The sequence below is a fragment of the Pteropus medius genome, unplaced genomic scaffold (assembly GCF_902729225.1).
Source record: "Pteropus medius unplaced genomic scaffold, Ma_sr-lr_union100, whole genome shotgun sequence".
In the NCBI taxonomy this organism is placed as follows: Eukaryota; Metazoa; Chordata; class Mammalia; order Chiroptera; family Pteropodidae; genus Pteropus; species Pteropus medius.
In genome coordinates this window covers 24952985-24962797 of record NW_024342471.1, presented here as the reverse complement: position 1 = coordinate 24962797, position 9813 = coordinate 24952985, and the positions used below count along the sequence as shown (strand labels likewise).

General features: G+C 48.5%; 1 long non-coding RNA gene across 1 annotated transcript; it reads left to right on the top strand.

Annotated features, from left to right (window-relative positions):
* The first annotated feature begins 432 nt into the window (after nt 1-432).
* LOC120603883 (uncharacterized) lies at nt 433-1608 on the top strand. Its single transcript, XR_005653209.1, has 2 exons — nt 433-658; nt 1071-1608. It is a non-coding gene; the product is annotated as an uncharacterized LOC120603883 (long non-coding RNA).
* The last annotated feature ends 8205 nt before the right edge of the window (nt 1609-9813 follow it).

Below are 9813 nucleotides of genomic sequence, written 5' to 3'. Positions count from 1 at the left end.
TGTGCGACGGCGGCGCTTACCCCTGCTGCGCGCCTCCTTACCTCCAGCTTCCCGGTTAGCGCACGCGGGGACCGCCACCCACCCCGCCCTCCCGGCGGCGCGCGCCCGCGGAGGTGGCTGTCGGCGAGCCTGGCTAATTGCGACGCCTGCAAAGGGTTGAGAGCGGACGAGAGGTGGTCTGCGGGCGCGGAACTAGCACTGCCAGAAGCAGCAGGCGGCGGACAGCGTGCTGGGGGCATGCGGGCCAAGCCGTGGTGGCCGCGGCTGCGGAGTAGCGCACGCGGCGTCTTCCCAGGCAGGAGACGGGGTGGCCCGGTTCTCCGCGGCCCGCTCTGGGTGCCGCGCGGGCGAGGCGTCTGGAATAGAGGGAAAAGTAGTTTATTGAACAAGAATTTTTTTTTTTTTTTTTTTTTGCAGATTGCTTGTAATCCCAAAGTGCCCCCGCCCCACTCTTGTCCCCACACTAGGGTACGGCAGAGAGCCCCAGGTTAAGAGCCCCGACGCCAAGTTCTCAACCAGTGACTGGGCCGCTGCTCACTTTTCCCGGGACCTTGGCTGAGTCACTTGCTGCCGCCCGGGTGTCTTCAGTACCATTCATTGATTCATTCATTCATTCACTCAATAGCTGTTTGGTCCACCAAGCCCACCTGGTGCCCAGGTGAGCTGGAGTAGCCAGCTGATCAGGCTAAGACATGGCGACTGCCTTTGGTGTGGGGCAGGCCTACCTGCAGACACACTCAGGTGGACAGAGTGATCATGAACTCGGCCACCTTCAACCTTGACTTCTAAACAGTAAAACTTCAGATGCTGAGGGAAAAAAGAGAAGGAAGGGAGGCCACCCGTGAGGGAAAACACGCCTGACACATCGAGGGGCCTGGGGTGATGTCTGATACTTCCAGAGGCCTTGGAGCAAATTGTTGCAATAGTTTTTAAGTTTTCTTTGAAAATAGAAAGACACCACTAACCATTCGAGAAGACTATTAAAATTGCCCTTATCCCGCTTGCTCTACTCAAAGGAAAAGCGTGACAGATGCAGATGTCACAGACTACTATTTCTTTTGCTCCTTCAGCTACACCTCCGCTGGCATTCTACAAGGCCTCGTTTTCTATCTGGATCTGGATGGGCAACAAGAACAATTCAAAGTCACCAAAGAACACTTGGGATTCAGAACAGGAAGCAAAAGCTGCAGGCCAGACGGCATCACCTGCAGCTGCGACTCTGCCTCACCGGGGCCTCCCGACTTTTCGAACTCTGCTGCAAAGTCGCTGCGCTTGCCCTCCCCCCATGTCCAAACCAAACTGAGCGGGGACTTTGTCACGCTTTGGATTTTGGCCTCTTTTTCCACACAAAAATACACCCTTTGAAAAAAAGCTCAAAGGCACAACTCCTAGGTTGATGCTTTTCACATAAACAAGCAGATAAGAATATTGAACCGATAGACCCGCACGTACTGGGAAGCTGAGCGACGAGGAAGGCCTTACAGTCAATGCCTACGTGGCTATTTGAGAGTACAACTCACAATCATTCACCAACCAGCTGAGTAACTACTCGAAAACAGGGCCCCGGTGTTATATCTTTACATATTAAATAAAAACTTCTTGGTTGAATTTCATTAATCGATTGTCTTTTTTAAAAAAACCGATGAAGATTAAGGAGGAACAGATCAGAGATTTTTGTTACGCTCCATTTGTTCAAAGCATTTTCCTCCCTGCTTCTAATGTGTCAAAGCACAAATGCGTTGTATTTAAGCGGAACAAGGTAGATAGGAACCAGCTCCATCCACCTTGATACTTAGGCCAGTAGCTACACATTACTAGAGGACCGTCACGCAGAGTCGCCTTCGGGGATCCCTGAGTTGGGTTATCAGGCCTAAACTCTGAAAGGAATGAAACTGTCCCATGTCATACTGACACATATTACAGGCCAAGCACAATCGGGACTATTGTCCTAGAAGTGTATAAAGCAAGGTCAGGCTTCAGTCATTCTGCCTTCTAACCTGGCAGGCCATCCTTGAAAAAAAAATTTTTAAGTGTAGGTTTCACCTATATTTTATTATGACCAACCACTGATGGACAAATAAAGCATTTACTTTGTAAATAAATGACAGCAGGTGGACTCAAGGGTTTACAGGTAAGCAAATGACACTACGAGCTCAGGGACACAGGCCCATTTGTGGTCTGTTCCGCTTTCTGTTTTCACTCGACACAAAGGGAAAGATGAGCTTTTACTTAATTGGCACGGTGAGCTGACACTGTCTGTTTTTCAGTCTTGCATTTGACCTACCCAGGCCTTAACGATTATAATTTAAAAAAAAAAAAAAAAAAGTCTTTCTGATTTGGAGGCCATCATGTGCGACCTTTTCATATGAATTAGTAATTTATTTTACTAGGTCATTACCATTTTAAGTACCTGGTTTATCCTTTAAGAGTAGAACAATGCATTAGCATAATTCTTGGAACAGCCCAGGCTAGAGACTTTTCAAACGGAGGGGCCTCTCATCTGGCTCAGGGAGAGATGGAAGTGGTGGAAACGTCATGGTCCGGAGAGGGACATATGGCCAGAATGTCCTGGGTGTGAAGTGCCTAGGGAGGGCACAGGTCCCTGGCTCAGGTGATTTGTCTCCAGCCGAAGCCAGCAAGTTGGGATAATAACACACCCCTACCTAAAACACTAGGTCACCGAATGATACAGCCTGGTCAAACAGATGGTGTCACATGCTGCACGGAGGGACGGCCTAGCAAATGTCCTTTCCAACACTGCGTGTTTTACAATCAACGGATGAATTCGCATGTCAGGGTTTGAGTCTCGTGGTCTTGTAAGCGTCCTATTTATGGGTGGACGTGTCCTTGGCGCTTCTGCATCTTCCTGTCTGAGTGAGAACGCATTTGCTTCTATAAGCAACAGACTAGAATCTTGAAAATATCACTATGCTTAATGATGCAATTCGGTTTTTGGACAAGAGTGTTCTTTTTGGCCTTTCAATAGTTGAGACTGCTGTAAGAGCCCAGAGAAAATATAATTATAACATTACTTTAATAGCCTAGGAAACAATAAATAGGTTTGCACCGAAGCAGAAACCTTGACTGTGAGGTTTTAATAATAGTGTTTGGTGCATCCACAGTGCGCTGTCTTTAAAGCACATTCTGCACTTGTATTTCCCTAGAATGACTGGAAGTATGGTTGCACGTGTGGCTTGACACCTGTGCTGCAGAGGTGACGAAGGCAGGTATGGTAAAAAGCCTTCTCCCAGGCCCAGTTAGTTCCTGGCAAGAAGGTCCTATTCCTTAGGATCATAAAGTTCTTAAAAACTGACTGTAGTGATTACCTAGGGCTTTTTTTTTTTTTCTTGTCATATTCACTAGCTAGTTACTTCAACCACAAGTGGTCTTAAACTTGCACTCTAAATGAAACAATGTGTAAGTTAGCGGCCCTTCACGTCAGAAGACTTGAACTCCAGGGAGGAATTAACTAGTGGCCATATGAAATTTCCCTATTTAATTTCCATCGACTGATTTTAAGACATTTTTTCAAAATTCTGAATATACTCTTCTAAACAGAATTGGGCGCACTGCACCGCCCAATGTGGACCCAATTTCTTGAGCCAGTGGCTTTAAGATGCTGCTGAAGCATCTACTTAAAATCATGGCCCAAACATGAGGGCTACAGGATTTCTGCACCTTTACTGACCTTTCTTGACCCTGATAGGTGGGACGCATCTATGAGAGGGGCTTCCTCGTCCCCTGGGAGGCCCAGTTCCCAAGGTCATTAGTGCCTTTGTCACAAGGTCCCCAGGAGCCCCAGAGTGGGTGGGAATAAAGTTTTAACAAAGTCAGCATCTACTTTGAAAGGGGGAAACAATAAAAAAACAGACTACGCGCACTGCCCTGTCCTTGTTAAAGCTTAAACCTAAATAACACACTACCCACGTTCGCCTGGGCTGAAGTGTCTAGCTGGACAATTTGGATTATGGGCATGATGACACCAAACACAGACCAATGGACCCACTAATTGGGTAAAAACAAAGTGTCACCACTCTACAGCAGGGAAGTCAATTGTCCTAAACCATCTTTAACTTCTCTGGAGGAGAAAAATTTTCACGAGGATGAAGGTAATGGGGAAACCTGTTGTCTAGGATGTTTAACTTGGCCTTGAGGATGGGAACTGCGCAGGGAGGACTAGTTAAAAGGGTACAGTCCAGCTAACTTTTGTTTTTATTTATAAGGTGCCAGATAATATATATCACATTTTGATCCAACATCTTGCTAAATAAGAACAGGAAAGAAACAAAAAGCAAGTTGGTGCAATCAAGAGACTGCTGAGACCTCCTCCTCAAATGAGATCAGCCCTCAACGATCTCATTTTAAAGATTTTAGTTTTTTTTCATTGTATCCAAGTCTTCAAATTTAGCCCTGTATAATTAAGAGTTTAGAGCATTAAAGGCTCTGGAATAATCAGGTGATAAATTTCCTTTCCTTAAGTGCTGCTCTGTGTCTACATATACACAGATGAAACAACGGCTAAATACAAGTTTTATATCTTGGGTCTTTATTTACCTACCAACCAAAGTGGCTGATCATTCCCAGACAGCCTTGCAATTAGGAAGTAGCCTCAGTTTGGGACGACAGAGATGGGGGTGAGGCTGCGGGTGTCATCTGCCTCTGCAACTGAAACCCCCCTTCTTGTCCCAGTCCCATCCGCTGTTGGTAAACCCTGCATTAAGCAATTAATGTGACAATTAGTCACACGTTTAATTCATTTAGAAACGTAGGTACCTCTTCATCTTTTTGTGTTTGCCCACACACGTTTAAATTGAAATAAAAAATGTGTAATTATAGCTTAGTTCCACCTGTCTCCCTGGGTTTGACTTTGGGGGGGGAGCCATGGGGACGCGGGGATGCGAAGGCCTGGCTCACAGATGAGGAAGGCGGTGTCCTCCTTCGCACGTGGCTACACACAAGCCCTGCCTGCCCTCCTAGCCCCATTTCCACTTGGCCTCCCTTTGGTCACAATGCAGCGTTTGCTGGGGAGCCCAGAGGCTGACCCCCGCCCCACCCCCACGCCAATTCAGCAGTTTCTCGAGGGCCTGGCAGGCCTCACAGCTCCCACCCTGGCCTGTTTGTTAGGAGCCCGCCCGAGAGCAGCAGAGCCCAGATAGCATGTGGCTTTCTACGGTCCTTGCCGACCTCTGGAAGTTAGGAGAAAATTATTCAGCTAAAGCATCAAACATTCGCAACCAGCCTGAGGATCCAACGAAAAGATGACATTTTTATGAGCTGCAGACCTGAGCCGTACCCACAGCCACGTCCTGGTCTCTGCATGCCACTCGCCACTGGGAAAGCTGCCTCTGCCCACTTTTCTTGAACATTCCTGTCTCTCGGTGGCTTTAGTCTCTGCTACCTTCTCAGATTACCTCCTTTGTGCTAATTACACCGAAAAATTGAAAGAATGTCGCTGACTTTACAAAGAACACAAAGCAGGCTTGCTTTAAAAACTAAATATAGCCAGTTTCTTTCAGAAGGCAGACAACTCAGCTTTCAAACCATTTCTACTAGATGGATTAATTGCAGGTGGCCAATTCACTCACGAAGACCCAGGTGACAGAAGGGCTCAGCTACTGGGAGGACACATTTAAAATCCGTGTTGCTTTTGGGAGGCATTTACATAAAAAGAGAAGATCTGATTAATGACCGACTCCCCACCGCCCCAGCACTTAACAACTGTAAATTAAGACTTGCCCACCCCCCCACCCCGCCAGAAGAAAAGACTTGCCAACGATGGCAGGCTGGTCTAAGTGCCGACCCGTGGAAAGCAGTGCTCGGACTATGCAGGTAAAGATATGGGTGACATGAAACTCTGACTTCTCCCCCTAGAAGGCTGTGGCGGCGGCAGAAGCATAAGATGCTGTCTCACAGCCCGTTCTCCACTAGGTAGAACAGTCTTTAAAAGATGGGGGGTCGGGAAGGGTGTGCCATTCGTGCGGGCCCAGCCAGTTACGGACAGCACCCCAACCCCCGCCCGCCCTCCAAGAAACACCATAAGGGTTAATAGGTGAACAGCGGCAGCTTGGAGTAACTCATTTTTCCAAGGAACATTAAATACTGAATTGCTCATGCTGAAATAATGCTACAGCTGTGACCCTCGGGGCTCAAGTGACAGGTGCACCCGATGTACTCCCAGCGTGGATGAAACTGGGATGCCTAACTCAAGTTTTCCCACCCAATTAATTGGTGGAGACTCTGGAGCTCGCCAGGAAAGGGCCCTTGGCCACTGACACAGAGCCCATGTGTTCAGCCATCAACGAAAACACCAGCCTCAGGGAGAAAGGAAGCAGCGCCTGAACGGAGAACAGGAAAATCAAGACGGGCCTCGGAAGGCAGGGGAAAGAGAAAGTAGGAGCCAGAGGTCGGAGCGGGACCAAACCCTTCTTCGAGGTTTTAAAGCAAACAGGTCTATCCTATAATCGGCTTTTGGAGGGTTTTAGCATTCGAAGCAAGTCTGGGACTCTAGGAAATGTGTCACCAAAATTGGTATTATTAGAGGAAGTGGCACAAAGCTAGAAATGCAGAGTCTAATCCGTAACATACTAATTATCCCTATTTTTATCCCAGGGTTGCAGTGACCTAACACCAAGAAATAAAAACTCTACAAAATTAGCCCTTCACAGAAACCAGCCGTGAACACCTGGGGGTGGGGCCGTGCGACAGAGGCTGCGCGAGCCCCTCGGCCTGGCCTGGGCTGAGACAGCGGCGGTCACCGCGAATGCAGGTGCGTCTGCGGGGATTTGCTGACAGTGCAGAAAGGCAAGTGGGGCTCCAGACCTGGCCTTGGACGTGCGGCTGTGACATCAGCGTGCGGGGGACAGGGCAACTGTGAAAGGTCAAAGGGCGGCCTGAGCAAACTGCACCATGCCCAGAGGGTGTCCTGGCCTGCAGAGCGAAGGAGGGGGGCCCGCTGTGTTCTGTCACACCAAGAGGGGTCCTAGATGCAGCTTTCCTCGGTCCACCCCTAGTCCCTGTCTTCCTGGCAAGACGACGACGAATGACTGATGGACAGAGAAGCAGCCCCAGGTGCCGCCAAGCCTCCCACTTTGGAGACTGGTTCCGGTCAGGATGCTTCTCACTACGATGGTGGTTGAAGGTATCAACCGACTGGACGCACAGCGAGGTCTTTTTGCTTCCTCACTCTGAAAACATAATCGCTACCTTCCGAGGACCAGGATTTTTCAATAACTGGACTCTCTGGAGCTGCTTCAAAAAAGGAAGCTAATGTAAAACTTAGTTGGGACCCAAAAACATCTAATCTGCAAGGTAAATGAACACCCCATTTACTCCTAACTATTAGAAATATCCCGAAGCATAGAAAAACACGAGTGGTTCCCAAATCATACCATGTTATCAACCCATGCCTCGGGGGGACACCCCAGAGCAGGGTAATTTAAAGTCATTCTCAGCCTTAAAAGCACATTTCTTAACTGGTTGGCTATTAATGAAATCAGAAGTTATTCTGAACACATCCTTTCAGTGAGCTGTCCGGGGTTACTTGAATGCAGAATGAGAAAAAAACAAATTGTTGACTAGCGTGATCCCGAAGACCACTTAATGTTTTAATCTTAGCTAGAAAATACCTTTATAGTTCATCCACCTTGCACATTTTTAAATGTGTTAAATAAACCTGTTTTCCCCAACCTGGCATGACCACACGTCCATTAGGTTTACTAAGGGTACAGAAGGCAGAGAAGGACAAAACTATACGCAAAAATGTCGTTTCTACAATGACTGCTGAAGGTAGAGGGACTCTTAAAGGGAGGCAGGTGTATGAGCTCTAAGACAGGGAAAGCAAAACAGCCAAGACACAGATGAAAGAGAAAAAAGTTCGCAGCAGCAGCAAAACCCAAGAAAACAAACAAATCACTCTCATTCATGGTAACTGAACCCTTGCTTACCCCTCCTCCCCAAACCTGATAATTCTGTGAAATCACCCAGCCGTCACTCTTTTCCTTTTAGAAAAGTGACATTGATTTGCCTAGGGAAGACCCATGATTAGAATTCTGAGGTCTGTCTCATGGGGCCACTAATAAGTCTAAGTCACCGATTTCAGACCCTTCCCCGCCCCCCTGAAATTCACGGTATGTGGTAAACTGCTGAAAACACATTTTCAAGGTTCTGTGACTACACCCTAAAAATAAAGGGTCAAGGCTGGGTGGCTCTGGAGGTCTGAGCACACCTGGGCTCCCCCCTGCCCGCACTGCAGAGGGAAAATGAGAACGAAGGCTGGGGCGCAGCGCCCGGGGGGCAACGTCAGGGCTCTGAGCCAAGCTGCGTGCAGACGGGAGTGAGCGGCACAAGACCGAGGTGTGTGGGCAGCGGTGCCACAGAGCTGTCACCCTCCGCCTCCCCTCCCATCTCCATCAGCCCCCACCTGCCTGGCTGCTTACTGCATCGAAAGATCAGGAAAAAGTGTAGCCCAGAGAGTCTAAATTGCCTATCCACATGAGAAAGACAAAGATTGATGATCCAGTCCTAGTTTTGGTGACCTCTGAGATAAAAGATATGCCGGGGGCGGGAACGGTGTCGGCTTTTCTGAGAAATTGAATCATGGACTTTTTTTCCTTTTTCTATAAAACAGCACTTCTCGTCCTTATTTTTCACGGGCTAGATTGAGCTGGTTGTAACCTAAGACATAAAGGGCAGGTGGCTTCAGCTTCCTCTAAATTCTAAGATGGCTGCAGGCACCGACACATCCGGACCCTGATCACGATGCTGCGAGAGCCCAGTCGTCAAGACCTCTCTGCACACGGTGTCCCTCCCTGCGCCTGCAGGCAAGGACTGGCGGGCTACCTCATCCCCACCTCCCTCTGCTGCAGCTTTCCGGCCCCCACCGCAGAAAAGGCAAGACCCCAACGTCTCGCTCGTCTCTCGGCGCACAGGCTGGCCTCCACCTCTGTTCCCTCCCGTCCCTGAAAATACGCTCATCTACAGCACGTGGGCTTGTGTTGGGGTGACTTCGGGGTAGGTGTTCAGATGAGCCGACCCCCTCAAATATTCAGGCCACCTGTAGACTAAACCACCAGATGCTTTTTCACAATTGAACTTTGGACCAAATCCATGGGACGCTTCGGTGTCAAGAAGACAAAAATTCAAGTCGAAAAGGTCACCAGAATAGGAGATCTCGGACAACACAAAGCCACACGATAGTAGGAAACAACGCATTTTTCTAGCAATGAAAATGCGAGTTGTGCTAAATGATTCGAACTTTGCCAGAGCAAAGCCACAGCAGAGAATGGATTTCCTTAAGGTTACATTGTCCCTACGAACTGGGCTTTGTCGCTGGAGGCCCTCCTTCTCAGCCCTCCACGAAATGAAGTGAGTGGTCCCAACGAAGAAGCCATCTAATCTCAACCGACAGTCATGCTTTAGACCGGCTGCTTATGCACACAGGGTTATGATTACCACCCTGACATTAACTGGTCACCGCACTGCATTTCTCAAAAAACAGGATGTTGTCCTTTTCCAAAGTGCCTATTTATTCCTAAGAGGGTCTGACAAACCCTCACACTTTCCCCTTATTCTGACATTGAAAAGGCACGATCTAAAGTGGGCTGCCTTTGACCCCCAGACGCTGTGAGCTGTTGTATCTTATTTATCTGGGTTTTTTCTCCCCTTTCAAACTAAAATCGCTCTCAAATAAAATAAACCCAGCCCCCTGGGGGCCATGGCTGAGGGTGCTGCCCTGGAACCCTCTTCCTTGCAGACTGGCCTGCCTGCTCCCCATAGAGTTTTCCCAGTGGAGAGGGGAGAAGAGGGGTTTAAACG